The sequence below is a fragment of the Nannobrachium achirus genome (genome assembly GCF_963921795.1).
Source record: "Nannobrachium achirus genome assembly, chromosome: 3".
Lineage (NCBI taxonomy): Eukaryota > Metazoa > Chordata > Actinopteri > Myctophiformes > Myctophidae > Nannobrachium > Nannobrachium achirus.
Genome location: NC_137812.1, coordinates 54,104,321 through 54,119,169, shown reverse-complemented (window position 1 = coordinate 54,119,169; position 14,849 = coordinate 54,104,321).

The window sequence follows — 14,849 nt, the reverse complement described above, 5'->3', positions numbered from 1 at the left end:
AATCCACATACCCCTGACATTCATATATAATCATTGTCACTGGTCAATTCATGTTAAATTATTCACTACCGTAATATTGTTACTCTAGCTGCTTGTTTTATATTATACATATTCTCATATTTCATATACCCTAAGCCCCAATGGGCTCCAAGTATCTTTTCATTAATATGTAAATCTTTTGGTCAAATACCGTTCAAGATGAAAAAATATGGGGGGTTTTCAGCTGTTAATTCTGGATGTTTGATAAGAACCTCATGTACTTGAAGGGAACGGAAATGAAAATGTAATTTTCTCTTATGTACTTAGTTAAGGAGGAGAGGGATACAATACTACACAGTTAATAAGCAATTGTTTGGTTAGTTGGTTATAATCATGTTTCTGCCCAAAAAGTGTTTGGTAAGTGCTAAAAACGGTCAACAATTCTCGCTTGTCTGGGTAATCGTACTGTATCTGGGTGAAGCTCTGTACACATACAAAGCTCAGACAACGTGTTGTGATGGAGGTTAGTGTGGGCGGAGGTGTGTTGGTTTGGAAGTCCCCTGCTTCAGTAGAGGGAGAGAGAGAGACAGCGAGACAGAGAGAGAGAGAGAGAGAGAGAGAGAGAGAGAGAGAGAGAGAGAGAGAGAGAGCGAGAGAGAGAGAGAGAGAGCATACAGTATGTGTACATGCATAATTGGTATGAGAAAAAGGACAGTGTTGTCCTATGGCTTGCATCTTTCATGTGCTGTTTGAAATACAAGAGAGTAAACACTTTCACACAGATGAAAATGCTTTGTAAATATGATTAAAGCTAGCCTGTAATAACCATGGGCCGTCATCAAACATTTCTGTCTTGGTGGTTTATCCCCGTAAGGCTTAAAATCATTACGTCAGTGGACTTGAAACATTCTTTTGGTTTGAAAGAATGCTTAGAACAAACTCTTTCATTCTAAATTAAGTCGTTTAGTTTGGAGAGAAGAGGTCAGTGGTGCTGACCTCCATGTACACCTCCTTGATTTTGCATTCTGTACATCAGCTGCTCTCCTCAGTTTGATGATTTTGTTTCGGCCACAAAGAAGATACATTTTGAAATGAAGACTTGATTTGTCCCAAAGGGAAATCAAAATCCTGTTCTCTGCATTTCATAGAATGCAGTACAAACACAAAAAAGCATAAGAATCAACATTATTGTCACATAACACAATTACAAATGTAAAAGAGTGTTTGAAAACATATTTTGTGCTAGCGCTCAACATTACAGTTACAGAAAGAGTTAGAATAGGGAAGAGAGAATAGAGAGGAAATGAACATAACAGAACAGGTCAATAACAGGAAGACACAATAAAATATACAAAGTCCAAAGATAAAAGGCACATCAAATTAACAGTATAAATGTAGAAAGCAACCACAGAAATGGGGCAGGAGAGGAGAGTCTGCGACAGAATGTTGCCTATGAGCTGGCAATAATACAGGAGCTATAATTATATTCTCTCATGTGTCTCAAACACTTTAAAATAAATTACACACCTTAACTGCTTCGAACTACAGGTAATTTCTGAATGACTTGCTTAGCATTTTTATGTAGCTTGGGCTGTTAGAATAACTGCATGAATTATGAACTTTCATAATTACTCACATTTGTGTTCTTTTTTTTTTTTCTTCTCTTTGCTCATTCAAACTACCACGAGACAAGCTCCCTGTGCGGCCCATTTTGCCATACCAGATAGCTACAGTACACACTGCAACCACAGCTATAGACAGCCAAGCAGGGGATTACCTACTGTCTCGTTCCTGGTGAATGAAATCACCATCTCAATTTGGTTTGCCTGAAATCCCCGTTTTTGCAAGTTCAATAGAAAGCGCTTATATTGTCTCCCCCCTCCCCCCCTCTTTAAATATTTTATGATAAGTAACATGATCAAAACAAACTTGCTTTATCCTTCATTTTGAAACTCATTATGGACAACAACAGATTGGAATTTATAATGGAACTGGACTGTATCAATTCAGTACATTGAAGTTGTAAAACCGTATAAAATAATAACGCCTATAAATGCTTTGAACAGTAGCACAAAGATACACTACACTTGACTTATTTGGTTCACACAATGACGCTGCAAAATGTGGTCTTTAAGAGTGTCCATTTTCTAAAATATATCAATGATAAAACCTATACTTAAATTTAGTAATATTTGGCAAAAGAAATAACAGACACTATAGATGGAGTCCACAATTTTATATATATGTATATGTATATGTATATGTATATATGTGTGTGTGTGTGTGGTGTGTGTGTGTGTGTGTGTGTGTGTGTGTGTGTGTGTGTGTGTGTGTGTGTGTGTGTGTGTGTGTGTGTGTGTGTGTGTGTGCGTGTGCGTGTGTGTGTGTATATTGGAATATATGGAAGTGGATGGTATGTATAATGCATTAAACACATAGCGTATGAAGGCTGTATTCAGCACTCACTAGTCATTCTGGTCATTGCGATGTTGATAGTTTCGTTTCCTCTCGTTTCATATCAGCTTGCCCTGCAATAAAGTTGTAGTGTGGAGGCTATATGAGGACCATTGTGTTTAACAAACAGTCGTAGTTTGAATATTAAACCGCAGCTGCTCTACAACAGTGCTGTTGAAGAGACATGTAGCCTACCTACAGTAACCAAGAAAAAGTGTGTATTATGCGGACAAATTCCTGGTCACTCCAGCAACTGAATTACAAGTTGGAGTTGGGTGAGGTTATCAGAGAAGGTAGGCTCTGCCTCCCTCCAGTGGCTGGTACACTACAGACACCATCTATGTGCTGTCCACATGTGCATGAACATAACTAAAAATGAGGTGTGTGTTATTATTTAAGAATTTAAATTGAATACTGTCCCTTACATAAGTACCATCATTTGTTTTAAACTTGTGCTATTGTTGTGCTTTTGTAAGTGGTGTCACTTTTCTCAGATAGTGGAAAACAAATTTTGGAATGAAACTCTCTTATAATTATGGTATTGCAGATGCGTAAGAGATGGGACTTCCTGACTTTACACCCTGGCTTGTGATACAAGCCACAGTTATTATTTCATATTTCATATTAAGTATTATGTATGTTATAAAGTTCTTAGTATATAATATTTGTATTATAACCGTTTATTCATTTCTGACATGAAATATGTAGGTTTATGGAAAGCAATACACATATTAACATTTACAAAAGGATCTAATATCTCCTACAAATGTGGTGTACAGCTAGAATAAATGTATCAAACCCCAGCGTTGTTAGGATGTACATGAACACGTCCACTAAGACAAAATTGAGGTACAGAATCGCATAAACAAAGCTGGTCAAGGAATTGGTATTTGTGGAGATAAAAACATGAGAGTGTATTCTGTAATGTCCATCAATCAATTTAGAATAATGAAGATCAGTTAAGACAAATTCAAATAAATCAAAAGCGTTTGGCCAAATCCTATAGAGAAGTTAGATAGAATGGCTGCTGCTGTTGATGCAGCTAGATTATATTAGGCAGTGTTCTTTTTTTTTTTTCTTCTTTTTTTTTATACCCCAGCTACGGGTATGGTAATTACAGGCTAGATCGTTGGTTGGATTTGTGTGTCCTGAGAAGACAGACCTATTGAGCTCCATGCAAACTAGTCTCTCGTTTACAGACTTCCGCAGAGCGACCAAACTTTTCCTTGACGATGGCTAGCCAGATTGCATGCACACTGCATGACCCTGACTCACAGACAACCCGCCTCTGCTATTTATATCACATGTTACATGACATCAAAGCTACAAACATAAATGGTGGCTTGAGGTTGGGCAAACACAAGACAATAAATAGACGCTTAAATGTTGTCCCTGATGATAAAGACTTCTTTTATGATAGCTTTGAAGTTCTCATGTCAGAACAGGCTCCATGGACAGAGGGGTAACTGCCAGACAATCCAGTCTGTGAGTCACGACTGTCTTGGCCAAGCATTCTCCTCATTCTGCTGACAAAGCTGTTAATAACGATCCCCACTGAGGTGATGTGTTCTATAAATTTAGCAATTTTCTATTTGCCAAATGTGAGGTGAAACACTATAGAGGAAGTCCACAAAAATGCATAAAAATTTCAGAAGGTGCTAAAAAAAAGCCATTTTGTAAAAAGAACAAAGTCAATGGCAGTAGTGAGCAAGGGAAAATGATTGCATTGGCATTGGACAGTATCCATAGTGCATTGCGCAGACGCTGTACCGAACTTCTGGCGCCGCAGACGAGTGTGATTTACAAGCTCACAACGAGTTGCATCTGCGACGCGACGTGAGCTTGTATGTCTGCTGTTAAACCGGAAGTGTGGTCCAAACAGGTCCAAATAATCTCCAGTAAACTCCAGCGGAAACAGGTGTATATATTTTTAAAAATACATTTATGGGAGCAATATTGTGTTTATAAGAAATTGAAACTATTGACACAACAAACAGGAAGCCCCATTAAGCAGCTTCCTGGCAAAGCAGAAATAGCAGTAAGTGCCCAATATAAATCTGTCATCTCCTATTTGACTAGAAAAGTAAGTGGTCCAGGCGCAGGGGAAAATTGCCTGCCACACCACAGCAGAGCCGAGGGGTTTGGATCCGCCGTGGTGCATCCAGCTTCCCAACACAATTGGCCATGTTCGGGGAAGGAAGCTGGGCTGGGAGGGTGATCTTTGTTAGTAGTAGGACGGAGGTTTGAGGTGCTATAAAAAGGGGTGTCGCACCAAATTCTGGGCCGTGGGTACAAGGATTCACTCACATTTTGTGCTTCAACTATTGAAAAATAGCAGATATACAATACAAAGCTTGTAGATCTGCTATTTTTGAGTCTTTGAATATTGTTTCTATGTCAGTGGTGCTCAAACCTTTTCAAGTGATATGTATTATTTGGCATACATATATTAAAAGATTTGCACACATTTTTCAATAGCTAAAGCTATAAAATAATTAAGACCCCTCCACCTTGGGCCCTAGTAACTCAGTCGAAAGGAATAGCATATGCACATCCCCAAAACGTGTATACGGTGCTGGATCCAGGAAACAGTAAATGAATAAGGGATCATGTTCGCACACGTATAATGCTCTCCCGTCTTTTAATTTCAACCAACGTTGAAATTAAGTCCCACTTTACCGCCCCTTGTGATGCCCCTGAGGGAGGGTGATCTTTGTTAGGAGTAGGACGGAACGTTTGAGGTGCTACAACAGTGGGGACTCCTTAATGCCAGGTGAGCCATGCAGTAGTGGCAACACAGAAATGTGAGGGGGAGGAATTAATAGCCTTACATTGGGAGAAAGAAACAAATAAATAGGTGGTCAAAGGTCATTGTTATCTCACAAAACACGTTAATTAACTACATAAATTAACTACATATACTTATACTATGAGTATATGACAGATGCTGATGTAAACAACTGGTGGCAGAGACATACTACAACCATGATCGAGTATTTCTACTTATGGCACAACGCGGTTATTTGGTCTAGAACAGCATCACTGAGACATTGACCTCATCATTTGAGGATTCCAGGAGAGTGTGTAAACTAACATCTGTACTAAGTATTTTTTTCTTTTCTTTCATTAAAATAGAAATCTTGCTGATCCCAATCAAGCACCTTCACGTGTGTTTCACTTTTCCATACTTTTTTTTCAGTACAGTAGGTTCATTCATACATCATTTAATACACTTTAATAAAAGGAATATTAACATTTTAAATCTGAAATGATTGTTCCAATAATCTTGTTAGGTTAGTCAAGAGTTTCAGAATATGTTGTTATCATTCCTCATTCTAACCAAAGGGCTCTGGTTGCCGCAAGCATACCTCTTACTTTCAATTTCATGAAAGTACATCGGGCAATGGATTCATGCAACTCCGGCACCTTTATTGTGTGATAATTAAACAGAGAATTTAAAAGTACCATTTTGCCTGGTGAGCAGGGGTCAATCTGTGTAGTAATGAGTGAAACGTGTGCCACCCTTCCTTGATGTCATCTGATGATATCATCGAGACCACAATGGGCTATTTGTGAGTCTTGTCGAGGCAGAGCAGCAGCACAGATGTTTCAGGGCTTGGCCACCGTGGAAGAACAGGACGTGGAGACGGAGAGCGGAAGGGATGAAGGAGGGAGCATAGACCCATTGGCATGCATGGTGTTCAGTACAGTTGTCATTTCAGGCATTTAGCTGACGCTCTTCAATTCAGAGCAAATTCCGTGAGTGCAACTGGAGAATACGCTTCCAATTCCGAAATAATCAACACTATCCACAAGTTTCCTGTGTCCCATCATCAGCCCTTGCGTGAAAGGTGGGCATCATTTCCTGTTCCTCTTAGCAGTTTCATTTTGACTGGTTGCTGTTGTGAGCCTGTCACACCTGAATCTCTGCATGGTGATTACTTGGTGCTTTGTTGTGGAGCACACATTAACACACCCCCTTTTCCCCACTAAGCTCACTGGGAAACTTGTGGATAAACGGCTAATAGTAAGTAATAGAAATACTCTCAATGCCACTCTCTCTCTCTCTCTCTCTCTCTCTCTCTCTCTCTCTCTCTCTCTCTCCATCTCCGTCTCCGTCTCCTGCCTGGGAGCCCTCAGGCCACACAGAGGCGGAAACAGTGAGTGGGAGGGCAAGAGAAGCTACAGAAGAGAACATACAAAGTCAAAAGTTCCTATTGTACTGTACCAAATATCGATGGTTGACATCAACCGATAGTTGAAATTCAGTATAATTTCTATAATAGTTGCATAGTAGGTACTGCACTTGTAAGCTACAGTGGTTGACTCACCATTTGCCAACAAGGACCCCATTGTACGTTGACAATGACTGATTGAACTGGCTAGAGTAAGAATCACTACTTAACAGTACCATGAAAATCCCTGAATAGCATTGTGGAATTCGTTTTCAGAACATAAATTAGGTTTGTTTTTCCAGTGTTTTTCTCTATATTTCTCTTTCTCTGTGTGTGTGTGTGTGTGTGTGTGTGTGTGTGTGTGTGTGTGTGTGTGTGTGTGTGTGTGTGTGTGTGTGTGTGTGTGTGTGTGTGTGTGTGTGTGTGTGTGTGTGTGTGTGTGTGTGTGTGTGTGTGTGTGTGTGTGTGTGTGTGTGTGTGTGTGTGTGTGTGTGTGTGTGTGTGTGTGTGTGTGTGTGTGTGTGTGTGTGTGTGTGTGTGTGTGTGTGAGAGAGCGCGAGAGAGAGAGAGTGAGTGTGTTATACAGTACATACATGTATATATATATATAGCACCTGGGGCACAATACCACTGGCCTAAACAGTAATCGTGAATGACCGTGTAGCCTAATACAGAGTTAAGTATCCAGCAATAGTGGACAAGAGCTATGATAAGGGGTAGAAAAACAAAGTAATGATTAACTTTGAGCCATAGAGGTGACATCATCCCTCTTCATGATGACAATAACAGCAGTAAATTAAGATATGGTCCGTTGCACTGAAAACATAGTTGGCTCACCGCAAGTTATAAACCTGACAGGATTACCTCACTAAGCTAAGCATATTTTATGTACTGTATGGCGTTAGGGCAAATGTTGGACTATAAAAACGTCTGTGTCATTCCAAATCAATGCAGATAAGAGACATGTCATCCACAACACATGCATTTGGTCTCAGCTACAGTAGCCAGTCTAGCTATTCAGTCCTGTCAGTCTGTAATTTATTTGACATTTGATTGTAATGTTGTTGCCTTTTTGTTCCAGTTGTATGGTAGTCTAAGTACTGGTATTTATGCCTCTTTATGCTCATGGGGTGAAGATAAGCATGCTGTTTGGCTCAACGTGCAAACAGACACCTGCTGTTTGTGTTGCATTGAGAACTAGATGGTGTATTTTATTTTGTGTTCACACTGCAAGATTTTAGCCCTGATTAAGGCCCTTTTCCACTCGCAGCGATAACAATGACGATAACGATTTAAAAAAGTGGGTTTTCAATTGAAGTGGATCGGCAGCATCCACTCAACACCGATACAGACAACGATAGCTGACAACTACATCGTTAGGATCAACAACGATGTGGTTAAGATCACAGTGATATGGAACTGGGTCTCTGACAAACAGCTCGAGGTGCGCTCTGCGCGAGCGGCTGTTAATTGGCGCCTCTTCACATTGATGTCCGATAACTTTATCGGACATCAATGATTTTGATTTGATTTATTTATTTGCACAATAAAAAAACAATACAAGGTTAACATTATTAAAATGCATAGATATAAGTGCAGGCGAGAAAGGAAGCCCATATAGGGCTTATACAAGGTTCTCACCTATAATAATAAACAAAGAATAAGTTAAAACATAGAATTCAAACAAGATACTCTAACAAACAACACGAGTGTGTGTGTGTGTGTGTGTGCAATGTGAAGGCATAATTATCGCTGTGATATGTTATGGCTATTGTCATCGTTATCGCTGCCGGTGGAAAAGGGCCTTTATCCTGTCATCGGCCATTGTACACTTTCAGATGGTTGCTCGACTGACAATAATTTGCTATAATCATTGAATTTGTATAATCTTTTGAAATATGGCCAAGGTACAATAATAGACCTGAAAATGATGTAGTCACACAAGTTTTTTTTTTTTTTTTTTTTTACCATACAGCCAGGCTGTGTAAAACATTGTCCTCTGTGCGGCATGATGGAATAGACCAGCTGTACATACACAGAATCCTAACAAAAAGTAGACAAACAATTATAATGGAGACAGAACTTAACATTATCATCCTGAACATTGCAAGTTGGTCAGATTGTCTAAAAGCATCAATTTATTCCGATTTTAAATATGTAACAGAAAAGTGCACGGTCACATGACATGTATAATGAGTTGATGGTTTGTGTGTTTCACTCCATTAGATAGCTGAAGTTCCATTTGATGACTTCTGGCCAAAACCGGTCATGACTACTTTCAGAGCTGTGTGGGTGTTCAAAATGCCTTCCGCCTCAGCCAAGGAACAACATGGTTGAAAAGACAGCATAAAACCACAGGATGCTCAGGCAGAACAGTTTATGAGGTCATGTAAAGAGTCAATTATGTGAAATCCGGTTTGGCAAAGAATCGATTTTATTGATGGCTTTCATTTGCAGCTAAGCTTAGTACCATAAATCATTATGCTGGACATGTTTGTTTTATTGTTTTTATTTTTTCTGAATAGTTTTAAATAACCCAAAACATCCTAGTAGTAGCTTGAAATACATAGTAGTAGCTATGCATTTCAAAATAAATTTGAAGTCTTTGAATTACAGGAATATACAGTATAATTGTCAGTATTAATGTAGAACTCCCAGAAAACTGTTACTTTTTGGATCCAAATTCAAAAATATCAAAAGTAGCAGATCAACAAGCTCAAAATGTGTCACTTTGTGCCGTGTTTGATGCTTTTTTTGTATGAGTATGTAGCCAACATATCAAGTAGGGCATTAATTTGTGAAAAAAAAAAAAAGTTAAAATATGGAGATAAGAGCAACAATATTTTATACATTCATCTGGATAAAAGTGTTTGAATATAGATACAGTAAAATGTGTTTGCATACTGCCCTTTGCTAATCAGGGGAGTCACCTGAAACAGACAGTCAATGTTTGGTTTCTGTCTGGTCCAGGAGCCAAGTCAACTTTGAGGTTTCCTGTGTCACTTTGGGCGCGGAGTAAGTTAATCTGCTGCTTAGTGAAACCTGCTTCACACACTGTGTGCTACTGTAGGCTAGTATGCACACACAATGCCTTCTGTCTATGTACGGTATTCCTGTTAAATGTGTGCGCGTGCATGTGTGTGGGGGCTAATGGACTTGAGACGGTGACTCAGCCGGTCTTATCCTGACAACATGGCCAATCCATTGCAAAATAACGCCGGAACTCTGCGGTCGGAAGAATACGAATCAGATCTGAGGGGAGTTCAAGTTCCAGCCGTTTAATTTGTCATTCAGCCATATAAATAATACAGATGAATGATAAGATGTATCTCCAGGTTCAGTGTTTACAACCGTTATACACTGGTTAAGGCAACAACACATGAGCAGGGGAAGTGGTCAGCGTGGGTTCTCCTATCAGGGATGAGCTCCTTGGTCTTATTTTTATTGAGCAACAGGTTGTTCTCTGTGAAGCAGGTTGTCAGTTTTCTGATCCTCCAGCCTGTATGCTGACTCCTCATTGCCGGTGATGCGGCCTGTCAAACCTGTAGCTGTAGCCGGAGACGTATCTGGCACTGCAGTCTAGCAGAGCAGTCGTATGTCATGCGGGTGAACAGCAAGCAGGAAGGAGGATGAGCACACTGCCCTGGGGGGCACCGGTGCTCGGTGTGATGGAACTGGAGATGTCCCCCCGATGCAAACCATCTGAGGTCCCTTGGTTAAGATGTCCAGAATCCTGTTGCGTGGTGGGGGGGGTGTTTACAGGCACCAGATCAGAAGGTTTCTGACGCAGCTGAGGATGAGGGTTAATCGATGAGGGGCTTTATGTTAAATAGGCTGTAGTCAGTATTTTACACTTTCATTTAATTGTATTTTTAATATCAGCCACACGCATTCAGCAAGCAGAGGCTAGTGTGACTGTGTGCAGTGCACTGAGGCATTTGTATTTCAAAATAACTTTATATAATTATCATAAAAAAAACAATTAATTTAAATGTTTAGGAAATGTCTGCAGAATTTGTTTTTATATACTTAGTTGGAAAGCCATGGTGTTTTTTTTCTTTCTTCCCAGCAATAATTTTGTCACTAATTGTATTTTCCCAAATTCCTTCAGGGCTTAAATTCACATGATTTATTCAACCCATTTAAAAGCGAGAAAGCGTCAGTGTCATAGTTAAAAAGTAGTTAACATAACATCACAATAATTTTAACAGCGGGCAAATGCATTTCATTCTAGGCTTAGAGGGTCCTTGACATCAGGGCAGGAATTCAGGGAGGCCATGAAGGCCATGGCCGTCGTTGCCCCTCAGTTTGGCCTTGTGCCCCTCAAACCAATGGCATGACCTGAGGCCACAGTGGCCTTACTCCAGCTACCTGTACCCCTATATCCCTATAAACGTCTTTGCCTTTTTTTTATTATTTTGGAAAACATTTAAAATCTACATCGGCAGGCGTCATCAACATGTCTGCACACGGACAAATGTGTCTGTGGCAAGACTTGTCCATGTCCGTGGCACATTTAGTATTTTGGTTATCATGTGTACATAATCTATCCTAAATATTCAATAATAATAATAAAGCATTTGTTTTAATTATTTTGGATGATGATAAGTGTCAGGATGATTAATATGTTGTGTTGGCTACATGATTGCATCAGGTGAGCATGCAATGCAAGACGAGACAAGACGGAGAGAGAAGTAATGTTTGCTATATTGTTCCACTGGTATACCTTTCTGTACATCACACCACTTACGCACTGTCTTTCTCATCATCATATAATACTTGTTCACCGTGTAAATTAACACAGGATTGACCCTGGCAGCATATCAATTTTACTGGACTGTTGCCTGTTTATTAAGCTACTACTATCTTTCAACCACAACTTATGAGACAAGAGATCAGTAGAATGAGTTTGGCAAAAGACAAAAGAATAAAACTATATTTGTTGATAGGTCAATGAATTGCAAAAACTATGCCGTGATAGTGAAGAAAGGGAACTTGGAAAGACTCTTTCTGACAAACCACAAATCATTTGACTACCAGAAGGAGGTGAAGCCTTACGTATTTGTGTACCTACTTGGAACTGGATGGAGCTCTGTCAAGTATTTGTCTCATCAGCAAGATGGTGAAGAAAGTGAACTTGTGGACGAACCACACATCATTTGACAAGACATTTCCAGCAGACAGAGAACTGAGAAAAAGAAATAAACTAAGGAACTGAAATTTCAACCATTTTGCCAAATATGATACTGTATGTTCTTTTGTAAAATTATTGGACAGTTATTTTGTATGTCTGTGACAAAAATACAATATTTATCAAAATTTCCATCACAAGCTGACATGGTGATGATGACCCCTGTACATCGGCATGTTGTGAGATCAGCTATTTGAAATATTCAAAAATGTTTTTCAAAATAGTAAAAAAAGGAAAGAAAGGTTTAGTGATATTGAACTAAACTAAACTGATATATACATTTTTTAAGACCTCATGTTTAAACCAATGCAGTAAGTGTAACCCTTAAATTCAATTAAATTCATTATTTCAATGGACTAAACTTTGTTTTATTTGATGGCCTTCCTGCCCTAGCATTTGGCCTTTGTGCCCTCAAAAAATCTACAACACCAAAGGCCAAGTGGCCTTGCCCCTAAAAAGACAAAATTCTAGACCTGCTTGACATACAAAGTTTGAGAAGCACTAATAGCAATATACGTTTTTTTCCTGAACACTCGGGTCTTAGTGGGTTAAATTGAAATGTTGTAGCAGCAGCAATTAATATATATTTTAAATCATTGATGAGGAACTTGTATCAAGCTGTACATAGGTCACACTGGACCATTACATAGAACAGAATGCAGGTGATGATGACGAGCCATCATGAGTTATCTCAGCTGATTGATTATAAAAGTGTGATACAAAGCAATCAGAAAGCACATTTGCTACTTTCGTTTCTTTATTATCTTTTATGGGTGGCAAACTACCCTGATTGTGGCCCTGGTATGCTGGAAGGCTTGATAAGAACACAGCATTTTATAGTTTGATTTGTTTATAGCAACACAGCTGAGAGTAATTATATTTTAAATTGTCTTTTATCACGAGCATGTCCTACGTACCTACCTGTTTCTCTGTCACACGGGACTGTTGGTATGATACCAAAAGGTCAGCATTTCTACTGAGCCAATCATGCGAGGCACCAAGCTTTTGGAGGTTGCAGTGTCTTGCTCAAAGACGCTTCAACAACACAATGCTATATGGCAGGGGTCTTTAACAGGGGGTCCGGGACCCCTAGGGGGTCCTCAGATGTACTACAGGGGGTCCTCTAATCTTTGTGTGATAGAAACATTTTTTTCTTATTTTTTTATATTAACCACTTGAACCCTAATTTCCATATTCTGAGAACGTTAGCCAAAAATAGCCGATCTACAAGCTCACAACCCCTCGCGCTGCGAGGCGTTGTGAGCTTGTAGATCGGCTATTTTTGGCTTAGAGGGGAAAAAGAGCAGACTAAGTACAGAGTGAAAGGTCAAGTTTATTAAGTATTGACGGTTAAAGTGGTTAAATATCTGAAAACACAATTTGACATGAATCCAAAATACACTGATGATCGATAAAACTATATGGAACTATATGAATCTATGAAAAGGTTGTGTGTGTAGGGGGGGGGGGGGGGGGATCTCTCTCTCAGCTAAGGGGTCCTTGGCCTGAAAACGTTGAAGACCCCTGCTATAGGGAATTGAACCGGTCTCATTCCTGAGCCACAGTAAAACTGTTGTATTGGTGGTTTGTGGGTTGACAGCAAAGCCTAGTATTTGATTTGACCTTTGCAATGTATTACATCATAACCACATGTCCTGTCTGTGTGTAGTGCACTTGAGCAAGACACTGAACCATTTCTAGGATTCACTGAAGTAACTCAGCATACACTAAGATACTTTAGGGTAAGCATGTCCTTTTAATGCCTGGAGTGGAAATATTGTTAAATAGACATTTTCTGACAAATTGGTACTGTCTGACACCATATTCTAAGCAAAAATCTCAGTCATGCAAGGCATCAGTGATACAAGGGCACTTTGTGTATTATATCACCACCAGGTGGCAGTATTGAACTTAAACTGAGACTGTCTCCATGATGAGAACTTAATTAGTTTCCAATCTTTACCTGTCCTGCAGGTATACACATGCAGAATCAGATAACCCCATTGGAATTAGCCCAGCTTATTTTAAACACAAGTATAACTTTTTTTTAAATGCACATAATGTCACAAATGTCTCCTAAACCATCTTTCAAAATCTCTTAATCTTATACTATAGTTTTTATGCACGCACCCACGCACGCACGCACGCACGCACACACGCACGTACGCACACACACACACACACACACTCTCTCTCTCTCTCTCTCTCTCTCTCTCTCTCTCTCTCTCTCTCTCTCTCTCTCTCTCTCTCTCTGGATCTATTGGGCTCCAAATTATCAATGATGCAAAACAGACACAGAATAGCACAACATAAACTTCTGAAGATACTATTTGTCATCCCAGTGACATATTTTATATATTTCCCATTCCATATGTACAGCTCGGTGAAGCACCAGATGGGATATTGGACCAATGTTTCACCTTGCCGTTTTCGGTCAATGTCTGCAATTAAAGTTGCCATTAAACGATGGCAGTAGCCAATATTTATCTGTTAGGATTTGTACTTTCTTTTGAATTTCTGACTTTTAGGCTACTTGTCACAAAGTGTTTCTACATTGCAGTACTGATACTATCACTTAATTAATATTAATAAATCAAAAGTAAATATAAGTATTAAGTATTATTAATTAATTAACTAGAAGCTGGGCTGCTCTTCGGGCGGCCCAGCGTCTAGTCGGCGACCTGGCCAACTCGGAACAATGTATATCTGTATCTGTCTGTCTGTCGGCGTCCATTTTATGTCCATATATGGAGATCGCTGCAGTTATAAGTCTGGGTCCATTTTATGCCCATATATTGAGATAGCTGTCTATCTGCGTCCATTTTATGCCCATATATGGAGATCTCTGTATCTGTCTGTCTGTGTCCCTTTTATGCCCGTATATGGAGATCTTTGTGATTCTGCGTCCATTGTATGCCCATATATGCCATATATGGAGATATCTGTTTATCTGCGTCCATTTTATGCCCATATATGAGATCTCTGTCGCTTTTTCAAACAGATGGTCAAAACGGGTCCTATGACAACAGGTATAATGGGGTTTGCATTAA